Source organism: Empidonax traillii, unplaced genomic scaffold (assembly GCF_003031625.1).
Source record: "Empidonax traillii isolate 1590-97213 ecotype Southwest subspecies unplaced genomic scaffold, ASM303162v1 scaffold105:size1093405, whole genome shotgun sequence".
NCBI classification, from domain to species: Eukaryota; Metazoa; Chordata; class Aves; order Passeriformes; family Tyrannidae; genus Empidonax; species Empidonax traillii.
The window spans coordinates 360890-383518 of record NW_020955298.1 but is presented as its reverse complement, the minus strand read 5'-3'; the positions used below and the strand labels follow the sequence as shown (position 1 = coordinate 383518).

The following is a 22629-nucleotide window of genomic DNA, read 5'->3' as shown; positions in this document are numbered from 1 at the left end:
AAGGAATATTTTCTGCTGTAAATGTCATTATCATTATACACCAATGACAAGAAAACCTCAACTCATTTTCCAGCTTGGTGAAAATTTTGGGGTTTGGCTTCTCAGCCAGTTTTTGGGTTTTTAGTTTCTGGGTTCTCTCTGAGCTTTGACAGACTGAAGACAAGCTAAAATTTTCAGAGCAACAGATTTCCACTTGCAAACTGTGAAATTCTAGGCCATAAAACACTGACAAAATTTGGCCCAGGTCCTGATTTTGTAGATCAAGTAGCTGAGCATCACTACAGCAGCGAGTAACACAACACTGGAATCTCCTACTGCATGAGTCTCTTTTCTAAAATTCTTTTCAATCAGTATGGTTGAAGATTTTAGAAACATTTAAAAAAGATACTTTAAAGCACGAGCCCTTCTTTTCTGAGTAGAAATTCACACAGCCACTTCAGCACAATCTGTTTGTATTTAGGAACAAGCTGAAATAGCTTGGTCAGTTGATTATTGGAAAGGGAAGGGCTTTAAATACAGCATCAGGGATGTGATTTTTAAATGTTTTTTTTTTTTTTCTGGTAATAGGTTCAGAGCTCAACTTTTCAAGGGAAAAATCTAGGAAAATATCTATACTGAGTTAGTTTTCACTCTAAAAAAGAAAAGGTCAGTAGGCACACTCCTCTATCAAGACGGTGTATTTAGAGATGACAGTCAAGATTCCATTCTTATTCCTGTTTATGACTTTGTATTTTTCTCATTTTCTTCTTTAAAATTCTCCAGAATTATCTTCCCTAATCAGTTGTGAGAAGCACAAAATAAAATCATGTGGCAGAGGTTTCTGTGCTTGAGAAATCAGCCTCCTGCAGTGACTTCTAAATGAAGAAAACACAATTCTTCTTTTGTCTTTTTCTTGGCAATTTCCATGTAAACTCAGAAGGCACCATTCCCCGTCCCATGAAGCCACATCATTCTTGGAAAAAGAACCACAACATTCATTTATACAAAAGAACTTTTCTGGGATGGCCTAGGAATGAAAATCAGATTTATTTTTATTGTTTTATGAGTTTGTTTTGTGACCTAACGAAGGGGCACCACTCCATTCATGGCAAACAGAACTAACTCCAGGTTGGCTTCCCCTCTTCCACAAGAAATGCTGCAAAGAGATTTCCAAGGAGATGGAGCTGGGGGTGGCTGCAGGAAGGCTCAGGCTGGCACGTTATGTAGCTGTGATTAGCAGCAAGTGTGGCAGCAGAGCCATGGATTGGCGTCCCCTGATGATGCTGGACCCAACTATGAAGTATTTTTCCCTTTCACGTCCCTTTGGAATTCTTCTAGATAACAATCTACGAAAAAATCAGGTTGTAACAGTTAAAAGAAAGATGTGCTCAGGTGCCTGGCTTAATGTGAGCTGTTTCTAATCTTTTTATTTCCAATTACAACGATGCATTTAACCAAGGTGGAAAAGGTGGCTGTGGAACATTTAGGTCCCACTCCTACATCCACAGCACTTTGTGAGGGACAAATGTTTCAGCACACTAAGACAGAATTACATAGCAAAATTCTTTCTCATAGATGGGGATGCATTTAATTTTTATAGTGGTTAGCAATTATTTTATTTTTACCACTTCTTCCTAACTAACCTAATATCTGACCAAATATGCCAAATAAAAGCCCTCCCCACAAACTATCAACTGGGAGATCCGGGAGAAACTGGGGGAAAACTGTATGTCATTTTTAAGCCTCCAATGCAGATTAGTCAGATGCAAGCTGGGGTGGTCTGTCTGCCACCAGTGATTGTCTTGCAGGACATGAAAACAAAACCACAAAGTTGCTGACAGGCTATTTTTACATTTCTTCCCATACAAGTTTGGTCATGACTTCTCTGAGGATGCACAGCTGTCCTCGTTTGAACCTGCAGGAGATCTCAATATCCCCTTTTATGGGTCGTGTTTCCTTCATGTTCAGCCAGATGGAAACTGGGATTTTTCCTTCCAGCTTTGCAGTCTGGATTGCAAACTGGGGTTTGCTTGGTTTCTGCCTGTTCCTTTATTTCTGTTTCATTTTCTGTTGCATTTGTCTATCCAGGAAATTACTTCAAATTACCCTGGGATATAAATTGACAGAAGTTATTCCCTGTGTTAATCTGCTCACTATACTCCAAATCTTTAGAAAGTGGAATAAACTGTCTGGTTCTGAGTGTTCCAAGTGACCACACAGAGTTGCTGCATGTGCTAGCACGCAGAATCTGACACCTCAGCTTCCTCTGCAGAGTTTTTCTATTAGCTATTAACTGCTTTAGGTGACATTTCAAAAATACCTTGAGACAGGTATATTATGTGTCTGCTGGTGCCTGGTTTTTGCACGTTAATAATCCAGTTCTTCCTGTACAAATCTCTGAGCCCAACCTTTAAATCAAAAAATGAAGTGACTCCAAAGGAAGACAGATTTCTGAAAGGCAGTGGTTTAAAATACTCTTTGTTCAGAGGAACAGGGTCTTATTTTATGAAATGCCTTCTGAGCTGTCTCACACACAAGGAAGGTTGTCCCAAGGATGGTGGGAGCCCTTCTCAGTGGTCACAGTAAGACACTCTGAGTAAGAACTTTCGGAAGCTCTGCATTCCTGTTTCAGATTTAACCAAAGAACAGGAAACCATTAATGATGAATTTCACCTGTAGAATCTTGTACAAACTATTCACCTTTCATTGGGGGAAGGAAATAATTTATCTGATTTACTCTACACTTCTAACCCCAAGTCTATTTTTTTATTGTCTGCAAGAATTTCCTTGGTCTCAGCAGAAAAACAGGCACAGCAGATCATCCAGTAAATCTCTGGACAAAACTAAGGTTTCTCTCTCCAGCCTTCCCACCCTTACCAAACATGGGGAACATTTGGTGTTGTAGCACTGAACTACTGAAAACTGACACCACAGATTTAGTAAAAATCACGGAACCTTGGAATGGTTTGGGTTGGAAGGGACCTTAAGGCTCCTCTTGTTCCAACTCCTTGCCATGTGCAGGGACACATTCCACTATCCCACTTTGCTCAGAGCTCCATCGAACCTGACCCTAAAAACTTTCACCCATTGCAAATTAGAACTTTACAAATGACCAACTCTTAATATTTTTTTTTTCAACTCTACGAAGCAGAGAACTATGAACATAAATCAGGACTTCCAGAAATGAGGAAAAATTCTGGATCTTAAGAAAGTTACTCTTAACCTTGCAATACGGAAGTATGAAGAAAATGATAGAGAACGTGTTGAGAGCCACGACTGAATTATGGTCTGTGGAGATCCCTAATGTAATGGATTCTGGATGGGGGAAGGAATAGACATTAGAAAGTAATTGTGCTTTTTTTTTTTTTTCCAAATAAAACCATTTAGTAATGCATGGACACATGGCTTGCATTTTTGTTCTGCTTGTTACCACACTGGTATTGCATTTCAGTTCAGGGGGAATAAAGATTAATAACTCCAGTTCAAAAGAATATTGTTGGCAAGCTTAAGGACACAAACCAGTTATTCTGTCCCCTGTACAGCAGCCAGCACGGCACATTTCTACCATAATCAGAAGTTGGTCAGCTCTAAACCATCTAATTAAAGCAATTATTCTGGGCTTTATTTGTTTATTTTTATTACTACGGTATCAAGAGGCCCCTGCTGAAACTGGGGCTATGTGCTCCACAAACACTTAGCAAGAGAGAATACTTTCCCTTTCAAGCTTTCAATATAAATAAATAAGACACAGAGGAAACAGAAGAGTGAAGAGATGATAGTTATCTCTGGGTTTACTTACAAAGTGTTAGAGACATGATTAGCAGCTGACCCTGCTTGGTCCCATTCCCATGTCTGACCACTTGGGTGTCTTGGGTTTTATATATAATTTCAATCTTTAAGAACAAGAAAAGAAGAGTAAAACACAGCAGGAGCTACTATTTCAGCTACATTACTGGGTACTGAAAATTACAGGATTCTGATCCTAAAGACCAGGTGGTTTTTAGCAAGACAGAAAAAATTGTTATCAGTTTCATAAATGTGGTTTCTATTTAAATAAGCTAATTAATTCTCTTAGCCATCCTTTGACAGTTAAATTCAAAGCTCATTGAAATCAGCTAAATACTTCCATTAATTTTAGAGGCTTTTGGGTTATGTTCCCTTTCTGTCCCAACAAAACCCCTTTATAAGAGTAATTTGAAATTCCAAGATAAACCTAAGAACCCTCTTGAAGAAATGTAAGGGCCTAACTAACACGAATTAAACAATCCAGCCATTTGTTGGGAAGTCTATCAGTGCTGAAACCTGGTCCTGTAAGGCCAACTTTGTGAGCAGGATAAAAGCCCCAATAAAGCTGGCTGGGCACTTTGAAAGGACTGTGGTACCTGACGTATTTTATTGGTAACATGAATAAATCCATCAGTGTCCTGAAAGCAGGAGCCTTTCTACCTCACTGGTATAAAGCAAGAAAGCCTAATCAACACACTTACATGTATAAATAGCTGGTTTTGATGAGGTAAGACCCATGAGTAGGTGTTTGCAAGAGTAAGGTCTCAGAAATAGAGTTTACAGAGAGTTTTTCTCAGTTTACAACTGAACAAACTTTATGTCAGCAACTGAAACACGAAGTCTAAGGCATCACCTTTTTCAGCAGCAACGTTAAGCTGAGCAAAACTTTTCAAAGGAGGTAAAACCCCCTGCAACAGTGACCACAGTTACTCTCAACATGCAGCTTCTGTCTCGCACTGAAGCAGTGCATTGCTATCACCTCTCTGCTCTCCACACGTTCCTGCGGGGCAGTTGGTTTTTAATTCATTTAAAAATCCACTATTAATCAACCTAATGAAAAGCATGCCCGAAAGCAGACAGAGGTTCATAACAAAATAGCAGAGACAGAGAGCTAATTAATACCTATAAATAATGTTTAGCTACAAGTTGTGAGGTTTGTATAAAACCACAGACATTTCTCTCTCACTTGGCCACCTCTGCCTGCAAGAGCCAGGTAGAATAGAGGGTAACAGGCTAAAATATTTCACTTTTCCCATCAGCATCCTCCCATATCATCTCTCCTCTCTCTATCCCAATTCTTTGTCTCTTGAGTGATGAATCTGAATCTAATCCTAACTGGCACTATAATCAGGCTGTGAGGGCTGACAGTGCTCAGTGGAAATAACACCCCTTTCACAGCTTAACTAAGGCATACTGTGGGTTTAAATAAGGAGCCCTACGAACATGACAGCAGATATTAACTGGAGAAATGCTTTTGCCATTCTGTTTCATTCCCTTAAATAGAAAATAGCAAGGAGCTACTGTTGGTCGATAGGGACAATAATGAGTTGGGATGGGAGCTGTCTGGAGCAATGGTTATCCCCAAACTGCAGATAAGCTGTGACAAAATGAAAGAAATTTCAGCTCCTCACACCAATCTTTGTCCTGTTTTTCTCTTACGTTTCTAAGAATCTGGTGTGCTCTCCAAAGCTTCATCTTCCCATCATCCTACAGAGTTTAAAAATGCCTAAAGCATCCTGTCTGTGGCATGTCACGATGTAAAAATACAGGCTTAGCTGTAAGGCATCAAGTGTTGCAATTCTCAGCTTCTTATTGTTATCCAAATGAAGTCCGGTTATTTTTTTAATTCACTATTGCAAGGAACTATTATTTAGCTCTTATAAATGTTCAGCTGCATTTGGTAATGCTGAAACATGTCACAGCTGAGGCTCATTTCTTGCCCCTGTGGACACTCAGGCAGCAACTTGCTGTCCAAAATGCTCAAAATATATGCAAATAATGATAAAAAATATACTTTATATAAGAACATATGGCCGTTATGGCATTTGTTTTTAATCTCAAATTGACCACAAAGGTCATGTTCAGGCAGCATCAGTCTAAGTCATATAACACTGTGTCAGAAATCTGAAGAATACTGTCAATAAATGACATAGAGACATTCAGCTGCCCAGTGATGTCTCAGGGTTTCTTTGCTCGCAGTTACAGCAGTGGAAAGCAGTCAAGTTATACAGAAGGAATTACACAATGGAGGTCATTTCTAAAATAATCGACATGAACTAATTGGATGTGGGGTATTTTATACTGTATTAACCCATTTAGTTCCCAAAAGCCCCTAACAACCATCATTTGGTTGAAATTCCAGCTCAAAGTAAAATGCTATGTTAATTATTTCAAATAATAGCTTGCTGGCTGTATATTAAATAAAAATTGAATGATTACTTGCACTTGTGAGCCAAAAAGTATTGTCACACCAGACAGAATCCAATAAAACCGGCCAATTCTTTTCCATATCCTTTTGCAATGACCATAGATCAAATTTTCCATATATAAAATGCCTAGTGATATATATATATTTAAGAGGAACAAATGGCTAAATGGGAATTCTAACTCAACATTAACTTCTGAACAAATTTGATACACTTCATTATAACCATTTTTGAAATACAGTCATCATTTTAAACAGTCTTACATAAACTTCCCCAAGCACTATAATTATACATTCAGTGAAGTATTTCAAACTTTCCCTTTGCTTTTCAGAAGTGCACTGGCTGCACATGTCAACTTCTACAACATATAACTTCGGTCATTAAAATGTTGGACCTGAAATTTCTGTTTCAAGTGACAATTTGACTGATCTAAAACTTAGTTTGGCTACAAAAAACATTGTGTTTCAGTCTGAGTATCCACTCTCCCTTTCCAAAAGAATTTGTTACTCCCCTGGTGATGCATGATGGCTATTGTATAATCTTGCACTGCCCAAAAAGAGAGGCTATAGAAGACAGCCTATACAAGCAGAGATTTATGAAGTGGCAAATATTTGCTTGAGACAATTGCTGACCTCAGAGGAACATCTTCAGGAGCCCAGGCCTGCTGAGCGTTGCCATATGATTCACACACGGATTAGCTCGGAACAAAAGCTGCAGCAACTCTGGTTTTAGAAGGAACTTGGATTCAGGTACATCATCTCAGCTTGACTCCATGTGAAATTTAAATCCAAAGATCATTAATTTCAGCATTGTCAGGAGGCAAAAGGGAAGGGAGACATTAGCCTTAAAATGTTTAGAAAAGAGCGTTTTAGGATCCCTCTGCAGATTCACATCTTTCCCAGTGCACCCTCTGCCTTAAGGCAGGACACCAACCCTGACCTCAGAGCTGCTCTGGGTGCACTTCTGATGTGTCTCTGGGGAAGGCAAGTTTAGACATCAAGCTCATGCTGAATTTCCAGGACCTTCCTCCAAAACGCACTCCAAGGTCTCAAGGTTTACTAGTACAGAAAAATCCCAGTCCAAAAAGCAAAACCAACTTGTCACAGGAAGAAGAGATAACAGCTCCACAAATCCCAGGGCTGGAGAATTAATAAAAGCAGGGCATAAGGAAGTAGTACTGGTTCTCCTTAGGGCAATCCATTAAAACTCTATTGATAACATTCAGGAAGAGAGAAGAAACATTCATCCAAGTCTTCTCATATGTGTGATGTTTGGGGATTCGAAAAGGCTTTGAGGTGAGATTTGTTTATCCAAACTCCTTGCTGAACACTTTCAGATGTCCCACCTCCTTTTGCATTTCAGAAGATGCAAGTGCTGCTCATTGCCTTTACGTTTTTCAGCACATCACACTGTTAGTTTTACATCTTAATTGCTGGGGAATATCCTTTTTTTTTTTTTTTTTTCAGTGAAATAAATCTTTGGGGTCTAGCACTTTCCAGTTGTTTGTTTCAGTGTGCCTGAGTGCCTACACATCAAGCCAACATAATGTGATTACAGCAAATTTTGCCATAAATGAGGTAGCAAAGGCGACATCAGCAATGCAGATGTGAAAGCACTAGATTTAGTGCACCTTGGAAAGCAGAGTGCTCTCGGAGGTCTTTGGAGAGTTTGCCTTCTCACCAACCTGGAACAAGCTAAACCCATCACTGCAGTGTTTTTACAGCTGCTGTTCCCTCTGTCAGTCAGAGCACACTGCTCTTCCCTGTGCTACAGCGGGAACTGCAGTGGGCTCAGCGACACAATGTGACTAAGTGGGATGTTGGGGCAAGCAAAGATTTGGGGTGATTTGTCTGCTTTCAGAGCCTCCATCTATACAAGCAAGTAGCTGGGCCATTAGTCCCAATCAGTATTTGATCCACATACATCTTCCTGGCCCCAGTATAAAGTCTGCAAAGTTGACAGTACCCAGTCAAGACTTACATGACACAAGCCTGCAGCTACAGCCACACACTGTTTATGGTCACTAACCTTGGCTTCTTAAATCCTTTAAGGCTCTCTGAAAAAGCCAGAGCAGCTCCAGGATTGGAAGCATCTGCGTAAGAACCATTCACAAATCCTAGGTTTTCTGGCTCTTCCAACAAAAGATGATGTAAAGCTTTTACAGAAGAGGATGCCCACTGCCTACCTTCATGGAATAGTGATGGATTTTGGGGAGGAATCAGACAAGTGAAAGCAGGTTGCAAGGGGCAGCACCACACCAGACCATCACACCAGTCCTCTTTTCAGGGCTACAATATAAAAAGGCATGAGCCACGCACAAGCTAGTATATGACCTGTCTTTTATCAAGAGGTGTCTTGGAGGAGTTATACCTGCTGATCTTTCAATGACTGCATCAGATTGATCAAAGAATTACTCACATTATAAGCCTTGCCTTTACTTGGTGTTGAAAAACCATATACTATATAAAAATGGTAAGATCCTGAAATTTGATCTGTATGAGATTATCCCTCTTGCTAAAAGCATGAAACTTTGCCAACTCCTTGGCTGCCAGCCACATAAATCAGCTTCTCATAACTCTTCCTATAGGTCAATCATCATTCATTTCTTTAATCTTTAAGACTAACTTCCACTTTTTCTCCTGTTTCAGCTTAGTGTATATATATGTGTCCTATGTGTAAAGCATTAAGAAACTGAAATAGCTGTTGCCATCAATCTGCTCTGCTTATTCTACATTCGATCTTTGCTGCCTTTTCTAAGATAGGCAGCACTTCTCTATATTATTAGAATTCTTGTTATTTGCTTAGTTTCTGGATTAAGTGTTCCCTTGGTGTTATCTCCAGATTTCTGGGAATGCTTCATCTACACGTGCAGTGCACTTCAAAGGCTTGGATGAAAGGCAGGGTGTAACTAATGCTGATAACAGGACAAACTTAGTAAATGTGAAGTAACCAAAAGTGCTCTCAGTGGTTTATTCATGCAAAATCTCCAACAGCAGGCCAGGCAAAAGTACTGACATCTGAATGAAAATTGAAAATAAACTCTACCCAAAAATGTAAATGTCAAACAAGGAAAAACTGCAAAACTAGACACCAACTGGGGACGGGGGAAGAAATTAAGAAGATCAATCTGCAATGACTTAAAATCCTTGGTTACAAAACCCCCCACACCATAAATCCAGGTTTTTCTTCACATATTTGCAAAACGTACATGCCAAATTGTAATTAAGAACTCAAACACTGCTTACTAAATGTACAGTATTTTAATCCTTAGCCGGTGTCACTGATTCAAGCAGTAATAATGTTTGAAGTACGGCATAAAAGGATGGAATTATAACCACAGACAGAAAAGGGAAACAGTTTGAGTGACTCATTATTGCTTTCATCTTTATTCAAGCACAAAAGATAATATTATTCATAAAGGTGCAAACGTGGCAGTTTTTCTTAATTTAAAGTGGAGCTCAGAGACAAATTGTCAATCCCCACGCAAAAGGGAGTATTGTGACTGTTGGCACCTGTGATCACCCAGGCTAAGCTCAGCAGTACGAGCACATAGCGAGTGATCTGCAGGTTAGTGCTGTGTGAGGAGCAGGAAAAGTAATGACAGTACGTGATTACTGACAGTACACATGAGGAGGGCTGGTGTGTGACACTTGTGCAGCTGCTCTGTGCATGCAGATACCAACAACTCCTTTCCCCTGCAGTATCACAGCTGAAAGACGAACAGCTGAGTTGCCTGTGGTGGGAAGTGCATCCACTGCGACACTGTGAGACTCGTCTGGGAGCGTGGAATCAAAGGGAGCCTGCACCCAAATGGTCAGTGGGCTGCATCAGCCGGCAAAATATGGACTTGAGTGCCTGAATTTTGATTCAAATATGATGACAAATTGTGACTGGAGGAACTTTGTACATTAAAGTAAGAAGAACTGAGAGACAAATTCATCCCCCCCAAAATAAACTGACTTAGAATTGGAATAATTTAGGTGCCTCTTTTTAGATAAAATGACACAAACTTAGGGAGTTTAAGTATTAGGCTTTCCCAACCGAGACTGGCAGGAGCTCTGGTAATACGTAACACTTCAGGTTCAGCAGATCAAGTGTTTATTTCAATACACACAAAAATTAAATTTTATCATTTCATAGTATGCTGGATTTCACTGAATCACAGCTACTACTTTATCAATGCTGTAGCTATTTTGAGGGAAATAAACTGCTCTATTTCTGTTATTTATACATTAGCATAGACAAATTTTTCTACATGTGAACATATATGCACAAACACTACATGCACACACCTCTTGTGTACTATGAAGAAAAGCAAGGAGATCTGTCTACAGAAAAGTTAATTCAGTTAAATCTGCAATAAAAGATCAATACTTTATCTCAGGTCCTGCACATCTTGCAACGAACTTCAAAAGCAAACACAATTTTCACAAGCAATCTGGTCTATTCCTACAGTACTTTACAGCCCTTTCCAGATCCTCCCAGCATATCATCTCCCTTTGGTGGATGAGGAAGGAAAGCAGAGAGGTGAGATGTTCGAGGCTAGAAAAGAAGTCAGCAGCATGCTGAGGACCAGAACCCAGTTGTGCTGATGTTTCCAAACCCCTGAAACGCTAAATGCAGACCAACAACCCTCCCAGTAAACAAGGCAAGCACCACATCAGCACCCCTGTCTCAAACATACGTGCCCTACTGGGGAGTGCTGGCCACTTCTGGTTGCCAGCCAGTAAACTTTCCCCCTCCTCAGCGTGAACTCTGATTGTGTGCCAGTTCACTTACCCATGATTATCATTTTTTTTCTGTCTGATGAGCGTGGAACAATTGCCCTCCGAGCACTGCTTAGCCAGAGCCGGAAGAACTGTTTGCCTCCAGCCCAGCTGTCGGAGTCTCCATGCAAAATGCTGTGCAAAATGTTGAGTTAAAAGAAAACACGAGTAGGGGGAAAAGAGAGCTCTCTGAGAACCTCCACATGGTTCCTGTTGCTAAGGGAACCACTCCCTTTGTCTGCATAGGTTAGGAATGGCTGCTTCGTTTGGAGTCTGTCTCTTAAGTACCGAAAACAGCACAACAATTTCAGAAAGAAGGAAAGAAAAAAAAACCAACCTCCAGAATATCTTACGAGCAAAGGAAAACTGAACCTCCTTGGAATTCTTACATTAAAAGCAGCTATTAATAGTTGATTTGGGTGACTCCAAGGAGGCTGTAGAACTCATCTGTGCCATCTGATGGGACAATACACCACTGCACACAGTTTAATTTACTAATTGTAATCAGGATTTGGGGATCAAGGTAGATGGCTATAGAAAGATAGATCAAGAAATCAGGTCCAGTTAACAGCAGCAAATGGAGAGAGATCAATAGCAAGAAATAAAAGATTTTAATAGGTATTCATGAGGGACTTGAAGAGAGATGCCTTTACTTACACAGGTTCCTATAAAAATCCAAACCTGAATCTATAGCTCAGATTTCTGTAGCTGCTCTTCTCTACTGCCTCTCAGTCCCCAGGCCCAGAACTGCACTGACTGTGTTCCTGAACCCCCAAATATTTGAGAATCTACCTTCTATACAGGCCCATTTGGCTCAGTCCAATTCAGCATAGGGAGTTAGGAATCCCTGTTTCTTGTCTTTGTCCATCCCTGGTTTTAAGGACTACACCAAGATGTGCACTTCTGAAAAAGGCTGATTTCACTGTCAGGCTGAGATCCTACAGCTTGGGGAACTAATATAAGTTATCAGGAAGATTGGTACACTGCAAACAGAAACACCTGGAGTGTAACCTCAAACTTTTTGTTTGATTTAAGAAAATCAATCTCCTTATGAAAATATACAAGCACAACATGTACTGCACAACTCAATTGTGTCTTGCTATCTTTCAGCTGACACCAAAACCAGCACCCTGAAGTACCGTGAAAGCAATTTTTCCCCATAGATTTACTTGTTTCAGTGCCTCAGTATTGGTGGGAGAGAAATGACCAAAGACTTGGATTCAGATAGAAATTTTCAAGCACAAACTTATCTGAGGCTCTTACCACATCCAGAGAACAATCAGAGAATCCTGTTCCATTATGTCTGGATGAACGGACAAAAGTTCAAAATCTTAGATGATGCGCTTCTGTATGGAAAACAATTTTCTTGTTCCACCAGGGAGCAGCTGTGAGAGCCTGGAATAGTGGAGGGAGGTCAGTTTGGTCTTATGGTAAAGAGCTGAGGTTCACTCTCTGCAAGGTAGAGAGGAGTCAGGGACGGTGTTCTGTTTTTCAGAGAGCTGAGCTGACTTTCCCCCCCTCACTGAGGCTGTTGCTCTTAGAGAACACTACTCAGATTTGAGTATGAGATGTCTTTGCTTACACACCACAGTCCAGCACTGACTCTTTGACATAAAGACCTGAAGAATTCAGTTGTCACTTCATTGCACATGTTGAATTGCATTTGCAGCACGATATGTGCTGTAACCCCCTCCCTTCTTCCTCTCACCCCAATGAGTCAAATAAAGCAGTCCGGATTGCTTTGTGGAGAGGCCCTTCTGCTCTCCTTTGCAGAAAGATTAGGAGATTAGAGAGGGGCAGTTGAGAGTTCAGTTTAGGGGCATTAGAAAGCAAGGTTGCCATTGCACCATTTATAGCAAGATTTTAATTGGAAACCAATTAAAAATTTCTGATTGTATTTATTATTTTCCCTTCGGAGGTTTGATTTGAATTCCTCGATCCCATTTTCTCCTTCTCATGGATAGACTGAGGCCAAGGTGGATGCCAGTGAAGGATCTTGGGATTCTGTGCAGCCACATCAAGGGAGACAATGGTTTTTAGGACTGAACTAAAGTTTCTGCACATAAATTCTTTACCCACTTTTTTTCTGCTACTTGGAACCCATGAAATGTATTCTTCAGTATAATTACAAGAAGGGCAAACCCACGTGTATTTAGAGCATTCAAAGTTAACTCCCAGCACAGTAAAATTCTTCAACACCTCAAATTAATGTTTAGTGAGTCTAACAGTGTGCTCTATCTAAGCCTCTTACAAATATTTGGATATATAGTGCCATCATTAATTCAGGAACACTCTGCTGATCATTCACATTTTATCACCTCAGAATAAAAAGACAGGGGAGAAACATCAGGTCAAATTTGTGAAAGAGCCAGGGACAGCAACAATGCAGCCTCCTGTATTACTACACAGTGGCCCCCATAAAAGAAAAAAATATATAAATATATTATGTTAACAAAGAAAGGAATTTTCTCTGTTTAGTAGAAATTTTAGCATCTTATACAGGGCATTTACCAGTTTCCTATTATTACAAGAGCAACTTCTTTAACACGCCGGCATTGAGGCTCAGATTTGATGATGAAAATGCAGTTTTACACAGAAGGGGAATTCTACTTAGAAACTTTTCCTCTGTGAAATAGTAAGAACTGTATCTATTACTATAAATCCCATCTTCTCAATTTAAAAATAAACTGCATTAACTACTGATGTCCTAAAGAGCCTTTGTTATGCTAATCCAAGGTATTAAGAACAGTCAGAAAAGGAATTCATTAATGGCTACTTGAATCAACTGCTTTTTGTCCCAAATGTGAACACGTTGCCCCAGTCAGAAACTACCTAACACAGTGTGATTGAAGTTTATTTATTTACTTACATATAATAAGCAACTGAGCAGCTTGCAGTGCATGAAGTCAGGCTATGGAAAAGTACATTACAGTGCTCCTGCTTCAGGGCCCTCTTAGTCAGAAATTCAGTATATGTGCCTATTTTCTGTTTATTATTCAGCCAAAAACATTGAAACTCTCTATCCCCTCAGTCCACTTAGTGACCAAGAAAAGATTGCCTGCCTTATATAAGGCGGTTTAAGAGGAATTTTTAAAATAAATATTTACAAAGCTCTAAAAATATTATCTTGTTTTGTTAAGGTTAAGTGTGTAAACACCGTACCTGTTACAAATATAGATCTTGTTATGCAATGAAAAAGAGAAGCAGATGGAGCTGTTGATAGCCTCGGTGACAATGGAGCAACATGCAGTTGCACAGGAACCAGTATTCCCCTTATAAGGAAAATTTTTCATATTCCCCAATTTTTTTATTTTTTTTTTTTATTTTCTCAGTCGCGAGTTGGAATTAAAATTCCGACACGAGAAATTTTCCATAGGAGGGTCATATTTAAAAGACCCTCTATGTTAAAAAAAAAAAAAACAAACACAAAACCAACACAAAAAACCAACCCTTTAGTTTGAATGAACTGACATGGATTTAAATGACCTGTGAGAGTATGTGTAGGGTTGTATGTGCATGTATAAGGTTTCTTGTCCACTTTCGGGAGCCCAGACTCCCATCCCTCCTGGCAGTCTGCCAAGCAGGCCAGGAACGTGGAGAAACTTGACTTTCTGGCACCGTTCCACGTGAGATGCCGGGGAGCTGAGAGCTGGGAAAAGCGGGCGAGCTGGCAGGAGACCAAGAACATTTCCATCAAAAAATTTCATTGGAATAGACATTTTCATGCGACGTGTTAGGTTTTGGTGAACCGGCGTTAGCTGAGGGAAAAATGTTCCACTGGAAAGTTTCCAGTTTGTCCCAGTGCTGAGACCTTGACACTCGGACTTGGTACTTTTCATTCAGCTGAAGAATGGATTCTTATTTCCCAGTGTCATGCACAGAGACAGAATGTAGTTTTACTGTACTACTGATTGTATAAAATTATTTCTCCTGATACTGTAAAAAGAAGCTTTGTTTTGCCATCTGCAGCAAGTGCTGCTGTCTCATACCTTCATGCTTTTTTGGCATCTCCTCACCCCTCAGTGTCTTTCCTCTAAGTGGATCACAAGGAGTGCCAGCAGAGTGGTGAGACCACTAGTTTGTACTCAGAGACAGATTTTAGTATCTCTCCCTGGAACACAATTTCTGTCTTACTGTATTAGTTCATTAGGGAAAACAGTACACCTTGCATTGTTATTAAAATCGGTATGCATGGTTTATAACAATAAACCTGTAATGGTTCTGACAAATGTAAAAAGTGTATTAGCTTCAACTACCGAACTCCAGAAATCTCTTGAAAATGAAGTATTTAACACTATCTTGAGGAAGGACGTCACAAAGTTGTGGCACAAAACCGAGGAAGAGAAGGTACAGCACTGGATGAATAGTCAGCTGTACATTGAATGCAAATACAACACACCCACACACACTTCAAATATTTGATTCCACGGATTCTTTAGGACAAAAATGTATATGCAACATATATAATTTAGCTCATATTCAAGCTGCACATGTGACAGTTCTGAGCTTATTGGAAAACGTGAACCACGTTCAGCTCTGTCAGTGATGGGACACCACAAAACTGGACCGTTCCTGCACTCTTCACTCCTGACCTGCCTCTCAGAACACTAATTCATTACACCCCATTCAGGAAGTGATCTCACTGGAAAACCTGAGCAAAACATAGGACAGAAGTTCCAGACTCAAAAAGCTAAGGAATGTTCTTTCCCCCCCCTACCTTGTCTTCTTTTAAATGAGTTTAGTCGTTGTGAAAAGCATCAAATGGACAGTCCAAGAACTGAGGGCTCTTGTGGGTGCACCATGTACAGACACCTTCAGTGTTCTCCTTTCACAGTGATGTGTGATAGAACGTCACTCAAAACTAGTGTTTTATAATCACAAAGACACTTTATTAATGCAACAATTCATACCCTAAGCTTTTGAGTTCTCATAGCAGAAAAAAACCTGAACAACCCATTCTCACCTGTAATTCTCACTACTGGTACTGTGGTATTATCCTTCAGTCACAAAGTCTCTTAACTTTGAGCATGGGCACCAAATTTGAGCTAAAATCAGGATTAAACATATGCCTATAGGATTGCTGCCTTGCTTTTGGTAGTGAAATAACCATTAATGCAGTAACAAAATGCCAGCCAAACTTGAGATTTGTACAGTAGATTAAATCCCAATCCTAGACATACTACAGCAAGTCTTAAGGAAGCCTGTGGACATTCCTGTGTGGCAGAGTTAATTCAGCTTCATGTCTCCATTTTACTCCCCAGAATTTTTATTTTGTTTGAAAGAGTAACTCATTTTCAAGAGTATGAAACTTCCCCATTTCACTGTTTCTGGGCCGTGTGACCACTTTCCTCAAGCACAATTGACAAAATTTGCCCCAGTAAGGAATTAATTTTTCCACAGGAGAAAATCGAAAGTGTTCCAAGCCTGCTGAAATTGATGTGAAACTATGAAAGAAAGTATTTGTAGAGAGTTAGCAGAGAACAAGTCAGACCTGTGGATACATGTTGTTCAATATCTCAAAGCAGTTAAATGACTTCAGCTGGTGTTCGCTCCTCTACTTGACAATGACATGTTACACTTCCCCTGACAGGAGCTGAATTCAGATTTATCTCTGCTGTTGATTGCTGTTCTTTACAAGACATAGATTTAGAAAGCTATGCCACCCACTTGCAGCAAATTTAAATTTCTAAACAACAGCAAAGCTCGGAGACAGCATCGGGAGTGAGGCTGCTGAAGCATAATTATTGTCTTTACAAAGAGCAAGTCTCTCATACTATGTTTAACTTTATATGTAGATATAGACACACACAAACACATATATTCAGACTAAATTTACTGTACTATGCTTGATTTCTCTTCACTATAACTGTTTTCTGTGCCATCACTGAGAGCATTTCCAATGTACCTATTTGCTCTGACACCTCTGGATGATCATCATCATCATGTTCTCTCATGCCCTTGACTGAGATTGACTCCCTTCCATCTCTTCTGTTGCTATGAAAAAGTAAATAGCAGCTACAAAGCTGTCACTGAATTGGATTTTTTTTTCCTGTCTTCATTTAATCCTTTTATCTGTATACCTGAGAAAGCTTGTCCTGTAATCCAAGTCATATTCATGTTTTACAAAAACTCTTGGTTAATCTTTTGCAGAAATATGTACCTGGCTCTTGTGTTATTTTCACTTTGATTAAGCCAGACAAGCTACAAAATAAAAGAAGCTGACGGCATTCAATGCAACAATTATGACAAATAATTCCTCAGAAGTAAGATTTTTAGAGAGGCAGGGCTTCTGGGGGTGCTCCCATCATTGAGCACACACAGGTAATACTCCTTTCTGTGTCTCATAAAGCAAAAAGAACTCCTAAAATTGAACTTCACCCACTCCAATCAAAATGCCACTCAACTGCTGATTGAAATATCCTTCATTCAAATCAGAGTGAGTGCCTTTAATGGCTACCCAAAAGGCTGTCAAATTAAATAAGAAACAAAATGCAAATAAATTAGCATTCCTAGCTACTGATACACTATAAATATTTATGAGGAAAAAAAGATGCTGTAATTTCAAATGATACCACGGGCCTATTTTGTACAAACAGTTAAAACAGTTATACATGCAATACTGTACTTTGCAATTTTTTTCCATTTCACATCACCATAATCACCTAATAAATATTTAAATGGACCCATTTGCTGTAACTATAAAAGAACCGTGTAAACTTGTTGTCATCTAGACACATAAGCCGCAGTGGAGTCAATGAATTTCAACAGTCACTTAATATTGCAAGCCACAAGCTACCTTAAACCTGCCAGCAACTGTCTGCCAGGAAGCTACTGTAGCACCACGGCTACCTCCTCCAACCCAGGACACGAGATTCATTATGAATGCGAGCATTGCTACTCTAATTAGGCCTGGGAGAGGTTTAACAACCATGCTACAGTCTTGCTGCTGACAAATATAAAAATAAAGCCTTGTTCAAATTAGCAATGTGAAGTGAGAAGGCCTAGAAGCAGCAACTGTCTGACCAGCAGTGAAACAGTTCTAATCTATAGTGAGGTTATTTTGCTTCATAAACTGCTAGTATGTTACCTGCAGGAGGTCTCCCTGTAAAATGAATTATAGTAAGCTATATGTGATAATTAACCGTGCATTAGCAAATATCTTGAAACAGGGGGGCTCTGTTTTCTCTGTATTTTGACTAATAAAAGCATGAATTTGTTCAACAAATGATCATTTAGGTTGTGGAATGCTAAGCATATTGGAAGAACACAGTAAGCAATAGAATATTGTAGGTGGACTAACAGTTTCCTTACAAAAACAGGCTGTTTAATAGGCTGGCTCCATACTACGTTATTCACAGTACTAAAAACCACAGTGTTGGGAAGACAAATACAATATACATTTAAAATAATATAAACCTTGTACTCATATTTACTTTAAAAATGCCATGGATGTGACAATAAAAAAAAAATCCATAAGCAAACATTTATTTCAGAAAGAGAAAATCCCAAATGACTCTTTCCAGAATGTAAACAGATAGTGAGGCAATTGGTATGGTCATCTTCTGCAGAGGGGAAAAAAACCTCAGCTGGGTTTAAAATAGCCTACATCATATGAATGTGAAGCAAGGCAAAAAAAAAAAAAAATTATTATGTATACTGCTTAACACAATAAAAATAAAGTGGTGCCATAATTTATTTTAGCTTCATTTACATCTTATGAAAACATATTTAACCATAAGGCTTTATGGAGCTGTGACTGGACCAGCCTCACTCTTGGCTGTGAATCAGGGGTCAGAGCCACTGCAGCATACACAGGTTGACAGTCTGTACCTCTTTATTCATACTATATGGACTGGAGCCCAAGCTTCCAAACATCACAAACTGAAACTCATTTAACTACAAGTAATCTACCAGCCTTAGCCAGACTCCACGTAGGAATGACTCATTGTAGGATTTGGCCTTATCAGGGTTGATTCTCAGCCCCAGCGTTACGGGGATGAGCCTCAGGCAAAAAGAGAAATTACTGAACAACGATGTTTCAGTTCATAAATATTGGCATTCAGAAGTCTCTCAAAAATTGTAATATCTTTAAAACATCAGAAGTGTTCTCCAAATTTAGGATAAAGCCAAGATCAGAAGATACCCCTCAGCTGTAGGTGCCCATCTCCTTCCACCCAGTGCAGCTCTCACCTGCCTCGTGACAAACACACTTCATTTTGCAGAGTGAAATGATTGGTTGCCATCGACTTACAAAAGATGGGTCAACGACACATTGCTGGGAAAGCACGTACAAAGGAAATAGGCATTCTCCTTACAGAAAACATTCTATATAGTTAAAGATTACTACAAATTAGTGGCAAGCACACATGGCTACAGGTTATTTCTCCTGCTTCGCTACAGAAAGATAAGAAATTATAAAAACAAATTTGCATTGCTCCAAGTGCATACACAGTTTTTGTCTCAAATTCATAAGCATCAATCAGCTGGTGAAGGAGGGTGAGTCTGAGAATCTATTTTTCCCTAAATATCCATCACAAGCATGTTTGACTTATGCCCAAGAGGAATTTCAGTGCATAATTTTTTTAATGTTTCTCCCACTCAACATGATTTTTCTCTATGAGGGCATCAGATAATTTTAACCATCACAATTTCAAAGTGATCACGTATTCTTATCCTCGCAGTTAATAAAGTTTGAGAATCCAGGGTCACTTTTAAAACTTGCTTTTCAAAAGCAAAACCAAGACCTTAAAAGTTGATTTTACCATTGCACTACCTTCAGTTTTCTAAGGTAAATGAGAACTTAGAAAGTAGTGTGCTGTGTTTTCTCAGTTGAATTATATTTATAGACTTCCAGGCGGAGGGTAAGATTGCCCCCTTTTGGAATTTTTCAGAGTAACAGTCCAAATAAAGCATCGGGTGCAAAGCATTCCTAATCCCTGCTCAAGATATGCATCTCATCGGGGATTATTTGTGCTTCATACTGTTGTGTTCTCGTGTTACTATGTATGTGGCTTCACATTCCTTATTAAAGCAACAGGCATGAAAGAATTCAGCTGCTCTTGCCAGCAACCACAACGGCACAAAATCTCAAGTCAGATAAAGGTAAACATCTGGAACCTTCCAAGGAATGCAGTAGTAAAGATGGAACATATAACTGCATTCTCCCCTTCCCTGCTCTGCGGGACAAACTTCAGAGACAGTAATCTGTAACTACAGACCCCCAAAAAGGAGCATCTGATAAAATTCACACAGAGCTTAGTATTTTAAATAAGAAACGAGACTACTGAAGTGCCAAAAGCAATCAGGACAGTTCTTCTGATTCCAGATTTAATTTAATAGCAAAACCACCCTCGGTATAATGATCTGGTGGTTGGGCTTTTTTTTTTAATTTGGTAGCTTTAACACCTAAATGGTGGTCATTCATCAAGTGCACTACTTTAAAGAGATGGTCATGACCACAAGCAGAACATGCACAAGAACCAGAAGTCTGGATGGAGATATTTATTTTCACTAAAATATTATTTTTAATTACATTTTCATCATGCAAATACATCAATAATAATTTTTTTACTGAAAACAACACAATTCAATCCTTGTAAGTAGTTAATAATTAGTATTATTTGCAAATAAAACATCATTGTTCTGTTACTTGACCAGTATCTTCCGATTTTAGAAAGCTTCTCATTTTACAAGGTACAATCAATTGCAATCTACAGCACATTCCTATTTTTGTTTCAAAACTTATCTTTCAGTTACCAAATCTCATTCATTTTCATATGAACCTGGGGGCTCAAAATCAGTAAAGATTTAAAGTTTAATCTAAAGAAATGTCTTAGTAGGCTTCAGCTAGAAGTGGTTCAATGACCATCTGACAAGGGGAAACATGGAGACATCTCCAAATGGAGACAAATCAATAAACTGACACAAGCCAGCAATAAAATGGAAATCAGAGAGTATTAGTGGGAGCTACATTGATGTATCTCATCACAGCTAAAGAAGACAACTGTTCAAGCAAAGTAAGAAGAGCAGGCAGGCAGTTCAGCACATCAGACACAGAGGAAAATAAAATATTTAATCTGTGCTATTCTGCTGAACAACTCCTCACCTAAACTCTGTAAGCAGTATTAAATGACACCCTCTCATCCATCTGTTTCAGTCCCAGACTCTAAGGATTATAATATTTGGGTTTCCATCTTACTACAATCAAAATTATATCACTGAAATCTTCCAATAATATCCCTATAGTTCAATCAGCTAAACTGAGATTAGACTAATTTATAGGGAACAGCACACCTGAGCATCACTGCTCATCTTACACCCTGAGCACAATACTGTGGAGCAGTGTTCATGTGGCTGCTGTAAAAACATTGCTGTGACAATTAACTTCAATGCAAGTGCATCACCACCAATAGGTCGTGTCACTTAAATCTCAGTTTTTAAAAATTTTAAAAACCACCAGTAACGTTTTTGCTGTGGTTAATATTGTAATATTCTTAACCTGTTAAACATCAAACTTTCGAGAGTGTGACGAGAGTGATCCTTGTCACTCACAGAGGCTTCATCTTTGCTCCACGGCGAGGAGATTATCACAATAAAGGAGATTAAGTGTTGCAAATTTTTGTGTTTTCATAAAGAAGCTGAAGTCCCTGCCTCACTGAGCAGAACTCAGAGTAAAAACCACCATTACATATAAAGCCCCAAGTGTAACAAGATGAACCGCAATGTAACTTTCCAGACTGTTTGCCCAAGCTGTTTAATGCCCTGTGTATTTCTGCTGAGGGAAAGTGAGAGCTTAACTTGAATTATGTCCTTGCTGCTTTCGAAATACTTTAAACAGTTATTCAGACTGTAGCCAGTGTGTCATGCATTCCAATACAGAATATAAGAATCTATGCATTTAGTGTCACTGTAAGACTTTTACCTCGAGTTTTCCTTTCGGAGTCATGAAGTTAATCATGAGGAAGGAATGCACACTCTGATCGTGCTAATTAGCTTACTGAATATGACTTCTAAAGAGATCACTTAATGTGTCCTCAAGGATGCTGAAAACCGTTTTATTAAGAGAAATGCTTGGTTTGCTCTACTGACACATTCACTGGACCAAAAGGCTGTCATGAAGTAATCTGTAGCTGTCTTGATATCTATATATGGACAAGAAATACCACTGCAAAAGATACATTCTGGATTTAATAACCACATTTTATAGCCACTGAAAATTACTCTATAAGGGTAAGGATAAGAGCAGGAGAAAATTCACTCACGCTTTCAGAAAATTTAAATATGAACTTTCCAGGGCATACTTTTTAACACATGAAGGGCAAGAATCAGTGCTCTGGATCTCCCCACTTAATTCCATGCTTTTATTTTACCTCTTTGTCATTACTGAAGGACACTAAGGAGCAGTGCCAATCGATACATAATTCTGCTAATGATTGTAAAAGGGCTTTAAAAAAAGTTATATGCAATAAACTTTTTAAACTGCTTCCTTAAGCTAAGAAAAGAGCACCTCGTGGGTTTTAGCATGGCTCAGAAATTTTTAGAATGTTCTCATCTTTGCCATGTTATTTTGATATAATTTCTTCCCGTTTTGTCTTGGGTGGGAGGTTGGCCAAATACCCCCATCTACTGCTACCATCAGGCCTTCCCTGCTCATTCCTCTCCAGAACACAAGA

General features: G+C 39.2%; 1 protein-coding gene across 2 annotated transcripts in view; it reads right to left on the bottom strand.

Moving 5' to 3' along the window:
• The window catches only part of ANKFN1 (ankyrin repeat and fibronectin type III domain containing 1), a 119351-nt gene that overhangs the window by 92941 nt on the left and 3781 nt on the right, over positions 1–22629 (bottom strand). Inside the window, exon 1 of one of the 2 annotated variants that reach the window (XM_027882424.1) lies at positions 10971–11167. The exons of the other annotated variant lie outside the window; for it this stretch is intronic. The gene's annotated coding sequence lies outside the window, so the exon portion shown is untranslated. Of the gene's footprint in view, positions 1–10970; positions 11168–22629 lie in introns of those variants that run through there. 2 annotated transcript variants of the gene reach the window in all.